Source organism: Schistocerca cancellata, chromosome 5 (genome assembly GCF_023864275.1).
Source record: "Schistocerca cancellata isolate TAMUIC-IGC-003103 chromosome 5, iqSchCanc2.1, whole genome shotgun sequence".
In the NCBI taxonomy this organism is placed as follows: Eukaryota; Metazoa; Arthropoda; class Insecta; order Orthoptera; family Acrididae; genus Schistocerca; species Schistocerca cancellata.
In genome coordinates this window covers 840,540,166-840,555,390 of record NC_064630.1, presented here as the reverse complement: position 1 = coordinate 840,555,390, position 15,225 = coordinate 840,540,166, and the positions used below count along the sequence as shown (strand labels likewise).

Sequence of the window (15,225 nt, the reverse complement as noted above, 5' to 3'; positions counted from 1 at the left end):
TCGCCTCTTCTCACACCAGGTGTCTGCGTAGTTTGCAGTGCATTCGCACCATTCCTATCCCTGTCCCTGTCCCCGTCCCGACTTGTCCCGACTTTGCTCGACTGCCGCTCGCTGCCGCTCGGGTCGTGGTCCATATGACAGCGCAAGCACGACAAACGTCTGCGGGACGAGACGAGACGAGACGAGACGACTAAGGAATAAATTCGTGGTTACAAATCAAATTTGGAACTCTACATTCCTACACAACAATAGGCGGTGACGTATTTCAGAAATCACCTGCCAATTCGTACTGTTTTGTCGTTTTCAAAGTCTTCTTGGCAAACTTGGTTAGCACATTCTCCCTCAAACTGAGTTAATTACTGCATTTTCGTACCATTACAGTAGTTTAAAAGGCTTAAGGAAGCATCTTTGTCACAACAGAAACGTAGTTTGAAAATTGGGCTGGCGACATAACAAAAAAAAAAAACGGGAAGGGAGCCAACAGCACCCGGGTTTCCCAGGCGGTCACCCATCCAAGTACTAGCCGGGCCCGATGATGCTTAACTTCGGTGATCGGACGAGAACCGGTGTATACATCATGGTATGGCCGTTGGCGCCCATGTAATGTAGGAGCACGGCAGAATTCGCGTTCGGCTTTTCTCCCAACACACAAAATGTTAGTTTTCGGCCGCATTTGACGAAAGCGCTTCCTTCCGCAACCGCCAGTTCCTCGAGGACGGCGCGGGGAGGCGCGCCCGGCGTCCCAGCAGAGTGACGGCCGAATTGGCGGGCGCACCGCCGCGTGTGTGAGACGCACTGCTGCTCGTTGCACCCCCTGTCATTCGCTGGGCGCGTGCAGCCTTCGACACTAGCGGAGGACGCACCTTGTCCCTGGTGTTCAGCGGAGGGCCTGTGCGGGGTGTGGCAATGTCGTGCTGGAGGGCCCACTGGTAGCGATGTGGGCTTCCTCGCTTCGCCTCGCCTCGCCTCGCCTCGGCTCGCCTCGCCTCACACCAGGTGTCTGCGTAGTTTGCAGTGCATTCGCACCATTCCTATCCCTGTCCCTGTCCCCGTCCCGACTTGTCCCGACTTTGCTCGACTGCCGCTCGCTGCCGCTCGGGTCGTGGTCCATATGACAGCGCAAGCACGACAAACGTCTGCGGGACGAGACGAGACGAGACGAGACGAGACGACTAAGGAATAAATTCGTGGTTACAAATCAAATTTGGAACTCTACACTCCTACACAACAATAGGCGGTGACGTATTTCAGAAATCACCTGCCGATTCGTACTGTTTTGTCGTTTTCAAAGTCTTCTTGGCAAACTTGGTTAGCACATTCTCCCTCAAACTGAGTTAATTACTGCATTTTCGTACCATTACAGTAGTTTAAAAGGCTTAAGGAAGCATCTTTGTCACAACAGAAAGGTAGTTTGAAAATTGGGCTGGCGACATTACAAAAAAAAAAAAACAGGAAGGGAGCCAACAGCACCCGGGTTTCCCAGGCGGTCACCCATCCAAGTAATAGCCGGGCCCGATGATGCTTAACTTCGGTGATCGGACGAGAACCGGTGTATTCATCATGGTATGGCCGTTGGCGCTCATCTAATGTAGGAGCACGGCAGAATTCGCGTTCGGCTTTTCTCCCAACACACAAAATGTTAGTTTTCGGCCGCATTTGACGAAAGCGCTTCCTTCCGCAACCGCCAGTTCCTCGAGGACGGCGCGGGGAGGCGCGCCCGGCGTCCCAGCAGAGTGACGGCCGAATTGGCGGGCGCACCGCCGCGTGTGTGAGACGCACTGCTGCTCGTTGCACCCCCTGTCATTCGCTGGGCGCGTTCAGCCTTCGACACTAGCGGAGGACGCATCTTGTCCCTGGTGTTCAGCGGAGGGCCTGTGCGGGGTGTGGCAGTGTCGTGCTGGAGGGCCCACTGGTAGCGATGTGGGCTTCCTCGCCTCGCCTCGCCTCGCCTCGCCTCGCCTCTTCTCACACCAGGTGTCTGCGTAGTTTGCAGTGCATTCGCACCATTCCTATCCCTGTCCCTGTCCCCGTCCCGACTTGTCCCGACTTTGCTCGACTGCCGCTCGCTGCCGCTCGGGTCGTGGTCCATATGACAGCGCAAGCACGACAAACGTCTGCGGGACGAGACGAGACGAGACGAGACGACTAAGGAATAAATTCGTGGTTACAAATCAAATTTGGAACTCTACATTCCTACACAACAATAGGCGGTGACGTATTTCAGAAATCACCTGCCAATTCGTACTGTTTTGTCGTTTTCAAAGTCTTCTTGGCAAACTTGGTTAGCACATTCTCCCTCAAACTGAGTTAATTACTGCATTTTCGTACCATTACAGTAGTTTAAAAGGCTTAAGGAAGCATCTTTGTCACAACAGAAACGTAGTTTGAAAATTGGGCTGGCGACATAACAAAAAAAAAAAACGGGAAGGGAGCCAACAGCACCCGGGTTTCCCAGGCGGTCACCCATCCAAGTACTAGCCGGGCCCGATGATGCTTAACTTCGGTGATCGGACGAGAACCGGTGTATACATCATGGTATGGCCGTTGGCGCCCATGTAATGTAGGAGCACGGCAGAATTCGCGTTCGGCTTTTCTCCCAACACACAAAATGTTAGTTTTCGGCCGCATTTGACGAAAGCGCTTCCTTCCGCAACCGCCAGTTCCTCGAGGACGGCGCGGGGAGGCGCGCCCGGCGTCCCAGCAGAGTGACGGCCGAATTGGCGGGCGCACCGCCGCGTGTGTGAGACGCACTGCTGCTCGTTGCACCCCCTGTCATTCGCTGGGCGCGTGCAGCCTTCGACACTAGCGGAGGACGCACCTTGTCCCTGGTGTTCAGCGGAGGGCCTGTGCGGGGTGTGGCAATGTCGTGCTGGAGGGCCCACTGGTAGCGATGTGGGCTTCCTCGCTTCGCCTCGCCTCGCCTCGCCTCGGCTCGCCTCGCCTCACACCAGGTGTCTGCGTAGTTTGCAGTGCATTCGCACCATTCCTATCCCTGTCCCTGTCCCCGTCCCGACTTGTCCCGACTTTGCTCGACTGCCGCTCGCTGCCGCTCGGGTCGTGGTCCATATGACAGCGCAAGCACGACAAACGTCTGCGGGACGAGACGAGACGAGACGAGACGAGACGACTAAGGAATAAATTCGTGGTTACAAATCAAATTTGGAACTCTACACTCCTACACAACAATAGGCGGTGACGTATTTCAGAAATCACCTGCCGATTCGTACTGTTTTGTCGTTTTCAAAGTCTTCTTGGCAAACTTGGTTAGCACATTCTCCCTCAAACTGAGTTAATTACTGCATTTTCGTACCATTACAGTAGTTTAAAAGGCTTAAGGAAGCATCTTTGTCACAACAGAAAGGTAGTTTGAAAATTGGGCTGGCGACATTACAAAAAAAAAAAAAACAGGAAGGGAGCCAACAGCACCCGGGTTTCCCAGGCGGTCACCCATCCAAGTAATAGCCGGGCCCGATGATGCTTAACTTCGGTGATCGGACGAGAACCGGTGTATTCATCATGGTATGGCCGTTGGCGCTCATCTAATGTAGGAGCACGGCAGAATTCGCGTTCGGCTTTTCTCCCAACACACAAAATGTTAGTTTTCGGCCGCATTTGACGAAAGCGCTTCCTTCCGCAACCGCCAGTTCCTCGAGGACGGCGCGGGGAGGCGCGCCCGGCGTCCCAGCAGAGTGACGGCCGAATTGGCGGGCGCACCGCCGCGTGTGTGAGACGCACTGCTGCTCGTTGCACCCCCTGTCATTCGCTGGGCGCGTTCAGCCTTCGACACTAGCGGAGGACGCATCTTGTACCTGGTGTTCAGCGGAGGGCCTGTGCGGGGTGTGGCAGTGTCGTGCTGGAGGGCCCACTGGTAGCGATGTGGGCTTCCTCGCCTCGCCTCGCCTCGCCTCGCCTCTTCTCACACCAGGTGTCTGCGTAGTTTGCAGTGCATTCGCACCATTCCTATCCCTGTCCCTGTCCCCGTCCCGACTTGTCCCGACTTTGCTCGACTGCCGCTCGCTGCCGCTCGGGTCGTGGTCCATATGACAGCGCAAGCACGACAAACGTCTGCGGGACGAGACGAGACGAGACGAGACGACTAAGGAATAAATTCGTGGTTACAAATCAAATTTGGAACTCTACATTCCTACACAACAATAGGCGGTGACGTATTTCAGAAATCACCTGCCAATTCGTACTGTTTTGTCGTTTTCAAAGTCTTCTTGGCAAACTTGGTTAGCACATTCTCCCTCAAACTGAGTTAATTACTGCATTTTCGTACCATTACAGTAGTTTAAAAGGCTTAAGGAAGCATCTTTGTCACAACAGAAACGTAGTTTGAAAATTGGGCTGGCGACATAACAAAAAAAAAAAACGGGAAGGGAGCCAACAGCACCCGGGTTTCCCAGGCGGTCACCCATCCAAGTACTAGCCGGGCCCGATGATGCTTAACTTTGGTGATCGGACGTGAACCGGTGTATTCATCATGGTATGGCCGTTGGCGCCCATCTAATGTAGGAGCACGGCAGAATTCGCGTTCGGCTTTTCTCCCAACACACAAAATGTTAGTTTTCGGCCGCATTTGACGAAAGCGCTTCCTTCCGCAACCGCCAGTTCCTCGAGGACGGCGCGGGGAGGCGCGCCCGGCGTCCCAGCAGAGTGACGGCCGAATTGGCGGGCGCACCGCCGCGTGTGTGAGACGCACTGCTGCTCGTTGCACCCCCTGTCATTCGCTGGGCGCGTGCAGCCTTCGACACTAGCGGAGGACGCACCTTGTCCCTGGTGTTCAGCGGAGGGCCTGTGCGGGGTGTGGCAATGTCGTGCTGGAGGGCCCACTGGTAGCGATGTGGGCTTCCTCGCTTCGCCTCGCCTCGCCTCGCCTCGGCTCGCCTCGCCTCACACCAGGTGTCTGCGTAGTTTGCAGTGCATTCGCACCATTCCTATCCCTGTCCCTGTCCCCGTCCCGACTTGTCCCGACTTTGCTCGACTGCCGCTCGCTGCCGCTCGGGTCGTGGTCCATATGACAGCGCAAGCACGACAAACGTCTGCGGGACGAGACGAGACGAGACGAGACGACTAAGGAATAAATTCGTGGTTACAAATCAAATTTGGAACTCTACATTCCTACACAACAATAGGCGGTGACGTATTTCAGAAATCACCTGCCAATTCGTACTGTTTTGTCGTTTTCAAAGTCTTCTTGGCAAACTTGGTTAGCACATTCTCCCTCAAACTGAGTTAATTACTGCATTTTCGTACCATTACAGTAGTTTAAAAGGCTTAAGGAAGCATCTTTGTCACAACAGAAACGTAGTTTGAAAATTGGGCTGGCGACATAACAAAAAAAAAAAAACGGGAAGGGAGCCAACAGCACCCGGGTTTCCCAGGCGGTCACCCATCCAAGTACTAGCCGGGCCCGATGATGCTTAACTTCGGTGATCGGACGAGAACCGGTGTATACATCATGGTATGGCCGTTGGCGCCCATCTAATGTAGGAGCACGGCAGAATTCGCGTTCGGCTTTTCTCCCAACACACAAAATGTTAGTTTTCGGCCGCATTTGACGAAAGCGCTTCCTTCCGCAACCGCCAGTTCCTCGAGGACGGCGCGGGGAGGCGCGCCCGGCGTCCCAGCAGAGTGACGGCCGAATTGGCGGGCGCACCGCCGCGTGTGTGAGACGCACTGCTGCTCGTTGCACCCCCTGTCATTCGCTGGGCGCGTGCAGCCTTCGACACTAGCGGAGGACGCACCTTGTCCCTGGTGTTCAGCGGAGGGCCTGTGCGGGGTGTGGCAATGTCGTGCTGGAGGGCCCACTGGTAGCGATGTGGGCTTCCTCGCTTCGCCTCGCCTCGCCTCGCCTCGGCTCGCCTCGCCTCACACCAGGTGTCTGCGTAGTTTGCAGTGCATTCGCACCATTCCTATCCCTGTCCCTGTCCCCGTCCCGACTTGTCCCGACTTTGCTCGACTGCCGCTCGCTGCCGCTCGGGTCGTGGTCCATATGACAGCGCAAGCACGACAAACGTCTGCGGGACGAGACGAGACGAGACGAGACGAGACGACTAAGGAATAAATTCGTGGTTACAAATCAAATTTGGAACTCTACACTCCTACACAACAATAGGCGGTGACGTATTTCAGAAATCACCTGCCGATTCGTACTGTTTTGTCGTTTTCAAAGTCTTCTTGGCAAACTTGGTTAGCACATTCTCCCTCAAACTGAGTTAATTACTGCATTTTCGTACCATTACAGTAGTTTAAAAGGCTTAAGGAAGCATCTTTGTCACAACAGAAACGTAGTTTGAAAATTGGGCTGGCGACATTACAAAAAAAAAAAAACAGGAAGGGAGCCAACAGCACCCGGGTTTCCCAGGCGGTCACCCATCCAAGTACTAGCCGGGCCCGATGATGCTTAACTTCGGTGATCGGACGAGAACCGGTGTATACATCATGGTATGGCCGTTGGCGCCCATCTAATGTAGGAGCACGGCAGAATTCGCGTTCGGCTTTTCTCCCAACACACAAAATGTTAGTTTTCGGCCGCATTTGACGAAAGCGCTTCCTTCCGCAACCGCCAGTTCCTCGAGGACGGCGCGGGGAGGCGCGCCCGGCGTCCCAGCAGAGTGACGGCCGAATTGGCGGGCGCACCGCCGCGTGTGTGAGACGCACTGCTGCTCGTTGCACCCCCTGTCATTCGCTGGGCGCGTGCAGCCTTCGACACTAGCGGAGGACGCACCTTGTCCCTGGTGTTCAGCGGAGGGCCTGTGCGGGGTGTGGCAATGTCGTGCTGGAGGGCCCACTGGTAGCGATGTGGGCTTCCTCGCTTCGCCTCGCCTCGCCTCGCCTCGGCTCGCCTCGCCTCACACCAGGTGTCTGCGTAGTTTGCAGTGCATTCGCACCATTCCTATCCCTGTCCCTGTCCCCGTCCCGACTTGTCCCGACTTTGCTCGACTGCCGCTCGCTGCCGCTCGGGTCGTGGTCCATATGACAGCGCAAGCACGACAAACGTCTGCGGGACGAGACGAGACGAGACGAGACGACTAAGGAATAAATTCGTGGTTACAAATCAAATTTGGAACTCTACATTCCTACACAACAATAGGCGGTGACGTATTTCAGAAATCACCTGCCAATTCGTACTGTTTTGTCGTTTCCAAAGTCTTCTTGGCAAACTTGGTTAGCACATTCTCCCTCAAACTGAGTTAATTACTGCATTTTCGTACCATTACAGTAGTTTAAAAGGCTTAAGGAAGCATCTTTGTCACAACAGAAACGTAGTTTGAAAATTGGGCTGGCGACATAACAAAAAAAAAAAAACGGGAAGGGAGCCAACAGCACCCGGGTTTCCCAGGCGGTCACCCATCCAAGTACTAGCCGGGCCCGATGATGCTTAACTTCGGTGATCGGACGAGAACCGGTGTATACATCATGGTATGGCCGTTGGCGCCCATCTAATGTAGGAGCACGGCTGAATTCGCGTTCGGCTTTTCTCCCAACACACAAAATGTTAGTTTTCGGCCGCATTTGACGAAAGCGCTTCCTTCCGCAACCGCCAGTTCCTCGAGGACGGCGCGGGGAGGCGCGCCCGGCGTCCCAGCAGAGTGACGGCCGAATTGGCGGGCGCACCGCCGCGTGTGTGAGACGCACTGCTGCTCGTTGCACCCCCTGTCATTCGCTGGGCGCGTGCAGCCTTCGACACTAGCGGAGGACGCACCTTGTCCCTGGTGTTCAGCGGAGGGCCTGTGCGGGGTGTGGCAATGTCGTGCTGGAGGGCCCACTGGTAGCGATGTGGGCTTCCTCGCTTCGCCTCGCCTCGGCTCGCCTCGCCTCACACCAGGTGTCTGCGTAGTTTGCAGTGCATTCGCACCATTCCTATCCCTGTCCCTGTCCCCGTCCCGACTTGTCCCGACTTTGCTCGACTGCCGCTCGCTGCCGCTCGGGTCGTGGTCCATATGACAGCGCAAGCACGACAAACGTCTGCGGGACGAGACGAGACGAGACGAGACGACTAAGGAATAAATTCGTGGTTACAAATCAAATTTGGAACTCTACATTCCTACACAACAATAGGCGGTGACGTATTTCAGAAATCACCTGCCAATTCGTACTGTTTTGTCGTTTTCAAAGTCTTCTTGGCAAACTTGGTTAGCACATTCTCCCTCAAACTGAGTTAATTACTGCATTTTCGTACCATTACAGTAGTTTAAAAGGCTTAAGGAAGCATCTTTGTCACAACAGAAACGTAGTTTGAAAATTGGGCTGGCGACATAACAAAAAAAAAAAAACGGGAAGGGAGCCAACAGCACCCGGGTTTCCCAGGCGGTCACCCATCCAAGTACTAGCCGGGCCCGATGATGCTTAACTTCGGTGATCGGACGAGAACCGGTGTATACATCATGGTATGGCCGTTGGCGCCCATCTAATGTAGGAGCACGGCTGAATTCGCGTTCGGCTTTTCTCCCAACACACAAAATGTTAGTTTTCGGCCGCATTTGACGAAAGCGCTTCCTTCCGCAACCGCCAGTTCCTCGAGGACGGCGCGGGGAGGCGCGCCCGGCGTCCCAGCAGAGTGACGGCCGAATTGGCGGGCGCACCGCCGCGTGTGTGAGACGCACTGCTGCTCGTTGCACCCCCTGTCATTCGCTGGGCGCGTGCAGCCTTCGACACTAGCGGAGGACGCACCTTGTCCCTGGTGTTCAGCGGAGGGCCTGTGCGGGGTGTGGCAATGTCGTGCTGGAGGGCCCACTGGTAGCGATGTGGGCTTCCTCGCTTCGCCTCGCCTCGCCTCGCCTCGGCTCGCCTCGCCTCACACCAGGTGTCTGCGTAGTTTGCAGTGCATTCGCACCATTCCTATCCCTGTCCCTGTCCCCGTCCCGACTTGTCCCGACTTTGCTCGACTGCCGCTCGCTGCCGCTCGGGTCGTGGTCCATATGACAGCGCAAGCACGACAAACGTCTGCGGGACGAGACGAGACGAGACGAGACGACTAAGGAATAAATTCGTGGTTACAAATCAAATTTGGAACTCTACATTCCTACACAACAATAGGCGGTGACGTATTTCAGAAATCACCTGCCAATTCGTACTGTTTTGTCGTTTCCAAAGTCTTCTTGGCAAACTTGGTTAGCACATTCTCCCTCAAACTGAGTTAATTACTGCATTTTCGTACCATTACAGTAGTTTAAAAGGCTTAAGGAAGCATCTTTGTCACAACAGAAACGTAGTTTGAAAATTGGGCTGGCGACATAACAAAAAAAAAAAAACGGGAAGGGAGCCAACAGCACCCGGGTTTCCCAGGCGGTCACCCATCCAAGTACTAGCCGGGCCCGATGATGCTTAACTTCGGTGATCGGACGAGAACCGGTGTATACATCATGGTATGGCCGTTGGCGCCCATCTAATGTAGGAGCACGGCTGAATTCGCGTTCGGCTTTTCTCCCAACACACAAAATGTTAGTTTTCGGCCGCATTTGACGAAAGCGCTTCCTTCCGCAACCGCCAGTTCCTCGAGGACGGCGCGGGGAGGCGCGCCCGGCGTCCCAGCAGAGTGACGGCCGAATTGGCGGGCGCACCGCCGCGTGTGTGAGACGCACTGCTGCTCGTTGCACCCCCTGTCATTCGCTGGGCGCGTGCAGCCTTCGACACTAGCGGAGGACGCACCTTGTCCCTGGTGTTCAGCGGAGGGCCTGTGCGGGGTGTGGCAATGTCGTGCTGGAGGGCCCACTGGTAGCGATGTGGGCTTCCTCGCTTCGCCTCGCCTCGGCTCGCCTCGCCTCACACCAGGTGTCTGCGTAGTTTGCAGTGCATTCGCACCATTCCTATCCCTGTCCCTGTCCCCGTCCCGACTTGTCCCGACTTTGCTCGACTGCCGCTCGCTGCCGCTCGGGTCGTGGTCCATATGACAGCGCAAGCACGACAAACGTCTGCGGGACGAGACGAGACGAGACGAGACGACTAAGGAATAAATTCGTGGTTACAAATCAAATTTGGAACTCTACATTCCTACACAACAATAGGCGGTGACGTATTTCAGAAATCACCTGCCAATTCGTACTGTTTTGTCGTTTTCAAAGTCTTCTTGGCAAACTTGGTTAGCACATTCTCCCTCAAACTGAGTTAATTACTGCATTTTCGTACCATTACAGTAGTTTAAAAGGCTTAAGGAAGCATCTTTGTCACAACAGAAACGTAGTTTGAAAATTGGGCTGGCGACATAACAAAAAAAAAAAAACGGGAAGGGAGCCAACAGCACCCGGGTTTCCCAGGCGGTCACCCATCCAAGTACTAGCCGGGCCCGATGATGCTTAACTTCGGTGATCGGACGAGAACCGGTGTATACATCATGGTATGGCCGTTGGCGCCCATCTAATGTAGGAGCACGGCTGAATTCGCGTTCGGCTTTTCTCCCAACACACAAAATGTTAGTTTTCGGCCGCATTTGACGAAAGCGCTTCCTTCCGCAACCGCCAGTTCCTCGAGGACGGCGCGGGGAGGCGCGCCCGGCGTCCCAGCAGAGTGACGGCCGAATTGGCGGGCGCACCGCCGCGTGTGTGAGACGCACTGCTGCTCGTTGCACCCCCTGTCATTCGCTGGGCGCGTGCAGCCTTCGACACTAGCGGAGGACGCACCTTGTCCCTGGTGTTCAGCGGAGGGCCTGTGCGGGGTGTGGCAATGTCGTGCTGGAGGGCCCACTGGTAGCGATGTGGGCTTCCTCGCTTCGCCTCGCCTCGCCTCGCCTCGGCTCGCCTCGCCTCACACCAGGTGTCTGCGTAGTTTGCAGTGCATTCGCACCATTCCTATCCCTGTCCCTGTCCCCGTCCCGACTTGTCCCGACTTTGCTCGACTGCCGCTCGCTGCCGCTCGGGTCGTGGTCCATATGACAGCGCAAGCACGACAAACGTCTGCGGGACGAGACGAGACGAGACGAGACGAGACGACTAAGGAATAAATTCGTGGTTACAAATCAAATTTGGAACTCTACACTCCTACACAACAATAGGCGGTGACGTATTTCAGAAATCACCTGCCGATTCGTACTGTTTTGTCGTTTTCAAAGTCTTCTTGGCAAACTTGGTTAGCACATTCTCCCTCAAACTGAGTTAATTACTGCATTTTCGTACCATTACAGTAGTTTAAAAGGCTTAAGGAAGCATCTTTGTCACAACAGAAACGTAGTTTGAAAATTGGGCTGGCGACATTACAAAAAAAAAAAAACAGGAAGGGAGCCAACAGCACCCGGGTTTCCCAGGCGGTCACCCATCCAAGTACTAGCCGGGCCCGATGATGCTTAACTTCGGTGATCGGACGAGAACCGGTGTATACATCATGGTATGGCCGTTGGCGCCCATCTAATGTAGGAGCACGGCAGAATTCGCGTTCGGCTTTTCTCCCAACACACAAAATGTTAGTTTTCGGCCGCATTTGACGAAAGCGCTTCCTTCCGCAACCGCCAGTTCCTCGAGGACGGCGCGGGGAGGCGCGCCCGGCGTCCCAGCAGAGTGACGGCCGAATTGGCGGGCGCACCGCCGCGTGTGTGAGACGCACTGCTGCTCGTTGCACCCCCTGTCATTCGCTGGGCGCGTGCAGCCTTCGACACTAGCGGAGGACGCACCTTGTCCCTGGTGTTCAGCGGAGGGCCTGTGCGGGGTGTGGCAATGTCGTGCTGGAGGGCCCACTGGTAGCGATGTGGGCTTCCTCGCTTCGCCTCGCCTCGCCTCGCCTCGGCTCGCCTCGCCTCACACCAGGTGTCTGCGTAGTTTGCAGTGCATTCGCACCATTCCTATCCCTGTCCCTGTCCCCGTCCCGACTTGTCCCGACTTTGCTCGACTGCCGCTCGCTGCCGCTCGGGTCGTGGTCCATATGACAGCGCAAGCACGACAAACGTCTGCGGGACGAGACGAGACGAGACGAGACGACTAAGGAATAAATTCGTGGTTACAAATCAAATTTGGAACTCTACATTCCTACACAACAATAGGCGGTGACGTATTTCAGAAATCACCTGCCAATTCGTACTGTTTTGTCGTTTCCAAAGTCTTCTTGGCAAACTTGGTTAGCACATTCTCCCTCAAACTGAGTTAATTACTGCATTTTCGTACCATTACAGTAGTTTAAAAGGCTTAAGGAAGCATCTTTGTCACAACAGAAACGTAGTTTGAAAATTGGGCTGGCGACATAACAAAAAAAAAAAAACGGGAAGGGAGCCAACAGCACCCGGGTTTCCCAGGCGGTCACCCATCCAAGTACTAGCCGGGCCCGATGATGCTTAACTTCGGTGATCGGACGAGAACCGGTGTATACATCATGGTATGGCCGTTGGCGCCCATCTAATGTAGGAGCACGGCTGAATTCGCGTTCGGCTTTTCTCCCAACACACAAAATGTTAGTTTTCGGCCGCATTTGACGAAAGCGCTTCCTTCCGCAACCGCCAGTTCCTCGAGGACGGCGCGGGGAGGCGCGCCCGGCGTCCCAGCAGAGTGACGGCCGAATTGGCGGGCGCACCGCCGCGTGTGTGAGACGCACTGCTGCTCGTTGCACCCCCTGTCATTCGCTGGGCGCGTGCAGCCTTCGACACTAGCGGAGGACGCACCTTGTCCCTGGTGTTCAGCGGAGGGCCTGTGCGGGGTGTGGCAATGTCGTGCTGGAGGGCCCACTGGTAGCGATGTGGGCTTCCTCGCTTCGCCTCGCCTCGCCTCGCCTCGGCTCGCCTCGCCTCACACCAGGTGTCTGCGTAGTTTGCAGTGCATTCGCACCATTCCTATCCCTGTCCCTGTCCCCGTCCCGACTTGTCCCGACTTTGCTCGACTGCCGCTCGCTGCCGCTCGGGTCGTGGTCCATATGACAGCGCAAGCACGACAAACGTCTGCGGGACGAGACGAGACGAGACGAGACGACTAAGGAATAAATTCGTGGTTACAAATCAAATTTGGAACTCTACATTCCTACACAACAATAGGCGGTGACGTATTTCAGAAATCACCTGCCAATTCGTACTGTTTTGTCGTTTCCAAAGTCTTCTTGGCAAACTTGGTTAGCACATTCTCCCTCAAACTGAGTTAATTACTGCATTTTCGTACCATTACAGTAGTTTAAAAGGCTTAAGGAAGCATCTTTGTCACAACAGAAACGTAGTTTGAAAATTGGGCTGGCGACATAACAAAAAAAAAAAAACGGGAAGGGAGCCAACAGCACCCGGGTTTCCCAGGCGGTCACCCATCCAAGTACTAGCCGGGCCCGATGATGCTTAACTTCGGTGATCGGACGAGAACCGGTGTATACATCATGGTATGGCCGTTGGCGCCCATCTAATGTAGGAGCACGGCTGAATTCGCGTTCGGCTTTTCTCCCAACACACAAAATGTTAGTTTTCGGCCGCATTTGACGAAAGCGCTTCCTTCCGCAACCGCCAGTTCCTCGAGGACGGCGCGGGGAGGCGCGCCCGGCGTCCCAGCAGAGTGACGGCCGAATTGGCGGGCGCACCGCCGCGTGTGTGAGACGCACTGCTGCTCGTTGCACCCCCTGTCATTCGCTGGGCGCGTGCAGCCTTCGACACTAGCGGAGGACGCACCTTGTCCCTGGTGTTCAGCGGAGGGCCTGTGCGGGGTGTGGCAATGTCGTGCTGGAGGGCCCACTGGTAGCGATGTGGGCTTCCTCGCTTCGCCTCGCCTCGGCTCGCCTCGCCTCACACCAGGTGTCTGCGTAGTTTGCAGTGCATTCGCACCATTCCTATCCCTGTCCCTGTCCCCGTCCCGACTTGTCCCGACTTTGCTCGACTGCCGCTCGCTGCCGCTCGGGTCGTGGTCCATATGACAGCGCAAGCACGACAAACGTCTGCGGGACGAGACGAGACGAGACGAGACGAGACGACTAAGGAATAAATTCGTGGTTACAAATCAAATTTGGAACTCTACACTCCTACACAACAATAGGCGGTGACGTATTTCAGAAATCACCTGCCAATTCGTACTGTTTTGTCGTTTTCAAAGTCTTCTTGGCAAACTTGGTTAGCACATTCTCCCTCAAACTGAGTTAATTACTGCATTTTCGTACCATTACAGTAGTTTAAAAGGCTTAAGGAAGCATCTTTGTCACAACAGAAACGTAGTTTGAAAATTGGGCTGGCGACATAACAAAAAAAAAAAAACGGGAAGGGAGCCAACAGCACCCGGGTTTCCCAGGCGGTCACCCATCCAAGTACTAGCCGGGCCCGATGATGCTTAACTTCGGTGATCGGACGAGAACCGGTGTATACATCATGGTATGGCCGTTGGCGCCCATCTAATGTAGGAGCACGGCAGAATTCGCGTTCGGCTTTTCTCCCAACACACAAAATGTTAGTTTTCGGCCGCATTTGACGAAAGCGCTTCCTTCCGCAACCGCCAGTTCCTCGAGGACGGCGCGGGGAGGCGCGCCCGGCGTCCCAGCAGAGTGACGGCCGAATTGGCGGGCGCACCGCCGCGTGTGTGAGACGCACTGCTGCTCGTTGCACCCCCTGTCATTCGCTGGGCGCGTGCAGCCTTCGACACTAGCGGAGGACGCACCTTGTCCCTGGTGTTCAGCGGAGGGCCTGTGCGGGGTGTGGCAATGTCGTGCTGGAGGGCCCACTGGTAGCGATGTGGGCTTCCTCGCTTCGCCTCGCCTCGCCTCGCCTCGGCTCGCCTCGCCTCACACCAGGTGTCTGCGTAGTTTGCAGTGCATTCGCACCATTCCTATCCCTGTCCCTGTCCCCGTCCCGACTTGTCCCGACTTTGCTCGACTGCCGCTCGCTGCCGCTCGGGTCGTGGTCCATATGACAGCGCAAGCACGACAAACGTCTGCGGGACGAGACGAGACGAGACGAGACGAGACGACTAAGGAATAAATTCGTGGTTACAAATCAAATTTGGAACTCTACACTCCTACACAACAATAGGCGGTGACGTATTTCAGAAATCACCTGCCGATTCGTACTGTTTTGTCGTTTTCAAAGTCTTCTTGGCAAACTTGGTTAGCACATTCTCCCTCAAACTGAGTTAATTACTGCATTTTCGTACCATTACAGTAGTTTAAAAGGCTTAAGGAAGCATCTTTGTCACAACAGAAAGGTAGTTTGAAAATTGGGCTGGCGACATTACAAAAAAAAAAAAAACAGGAAGGGAGCCAACAGCACCCGGGTTTCCCAGGCGGTCACCCATCCAAGTACTAGCCGGGCCCGATGATGCTTAACTTCGGTGATCGGACGAGAACCGGTGT

The 15,225-nt window shown here is 55.0% G+C and overlaps 15 non-coding genes across 15 annotated transcripts; all 15 read right to left on the bottom strand.

Annotated features, from left to right (window-relative positions):
- Positions 1 to 475: 475 nt before the first annotated feature.
- On the bottom strand, positions 476 to 594 carry LOC126189495 (5S ribosomal RNA). The gene has a single exon (XR_007538000.1). It is a non-coding gene; the product is annotated as a 5S ribosomal RNA (ribosomal RNA).
- An 864-nt stretch (positions 595 to 1,458) lies between these two features.
- Positions 1,459 to 1,577, bottom strand: LOC126189558 (5S ribosomal RNA). Its single transcript, XR_007538060.1, has one exon. It is a non-coding gene; the product is annotated as a 5S ribosomal RNA (ribosomal RNA).
- An 853-nt stretch (positions 1,578 to 2,430) lies between these two features.
- On the bottom strand, positions 2,431 to 2,549 carry LOC126189494 (5S ribosomal RNA). The gene has a single exon (XR_007537999.1). It is a non-coding gene; the product is annotated as a 5S ribosomal RNA (ribosomal RNA).
- Positions 2,550 to 3,414: 865 nt separating this feature from the next.
- LOC126189557 (5S ribosomal RNA) lies at positions 3,415 to 3,533 on the bottom strand. The gene has a single exon (XR_007538059.1). It is a non-coding gene; the product is annotated as a 5S ribosomal RNA (ribosomal RNA).
- Positions 3,534 to 4,381: 848 nt separating this feature from the next.
- Positions 4,382 to 4,500, bottom strand: LOC126189550 (5S ribosomal RNA). Its single transcript, XR_007538053.1, has one exon. It is a non-coding gene; the product is annotated as a 5S ribosomal RNA (ribosomal RNA).
- An 859-nt stretch (positions 4,501 to 5,359) lies between these two features.
- LOC126189493 (5S ribosomal RNA) lies at positions 5,360 to 5,478 on the bottom strand. The gene has a single exon (XR_007537998.1). It is a non-coding gene; the product is annotated as a 5S ribosomal RNA (ribosomal RNA).
- Positions 5,479 to 6,342: 864 nt separating this feature from the next.
- Positions 6,343 to 6,461, bottom strand: LOC126189492 (5S ribosomal RNA). The gene has a single exon (XR_007537997.1). It is a non-coding gene; the product is annotated as a 5S ribosomal RNA (ribosomal RNA).
- Positions 6,462 to 7,320: 859 nt separating this feature from the next.
- Positions 7,321 to 7,439, bottom strand: LOC126189491 (5S ribosomal RNA). Its single transcript, XR_007537996.1, has one exon. It is a non-coding gene; the product is annotated as a 5S ribosomal RNA (ribosomal RNA).
- Positions 7,440 to 8,288: 849 nt separating this feature from the next.
- Positions 8,289 to 8,407, bottom strand: LOC126189490 (5S ribosomal RNA). Its single transcript, XR_007537995.1, has one exon. It is a non-coding gene; the product is annotated as a 5S ribosomal RNA (ribosomal RNA).
- Positions 8,408 to 9,266: 859 nt separating this feature from the next.
- Positions 9,267 to 9,385, bottom strand: LOC126189489 (5S ribosomal RNA). Its single transcript, XR_007537994.1, has one exon. It is a non-coding gene; the product is annotated as a 5S ribosomal RNA (ribosomal RNA).
- Positions 9,386 to 10,234: 849 nt separating this feature from the next.
- Positions 10,235 to 10,353, bottom strand: LOC126189488 (5S ribosomal RNA). The gene has a single exon (XR_007537993.1). It is a non-coding gene; the product is annotated as a 5S ribosomal RNA (ribosomal RNA).
- An 864-nt stretch (positions 10,354 to 11,217) lies between these two features.
- On the bottom strand, positions 11,218 to 11,336 carry LOC126189487 (5S ribosomal RNA). The gene has a single exon (XR_007537992.1). It is a non-coding gene; the product is annotated as a 5S ribosomal RNA (ribosomal RNA).
- An 859-nt stretch (positions 11,337 to 12,195) lies between these two features.
- On the bottom strand, positions 12,196 to 12,314 carry LOC126189486 (5S ribosomal RNA). Its single transcript, XR_007537991.1, has one exon. It is a non-coding gene; the product is annotated as a 5S ribosomal RNA (ribosomal RNA).
- An 859-nt stretch (positions 12,315 to 13,173) lies between these two features.
- LOC126189484 (5S ribosomal RNA) lies at positions 13,174 to 13,292 on the bottom strand. Its single transcript, XR_007537989.1, has one exon. It is a non-coding gene; the product is annotated as a 5S ribosomal RNA (ribosomal RNA).
- An 854-nt stretch (positions 13,293 to 14,146) lies between these two features.
- On the bottom strand, positions 14,147 to 14,265 carry LOC126189483 (5S ribosomal RNA). The gene has a single exon (XR_007537988.1). It is a non-coding gene; the product is annotated as a 5S ribosomal RNA (ribosomal RNA).
- Between the last annotated feature and the right edge of the window lie 960 nt (positions 14,266 to 15,225).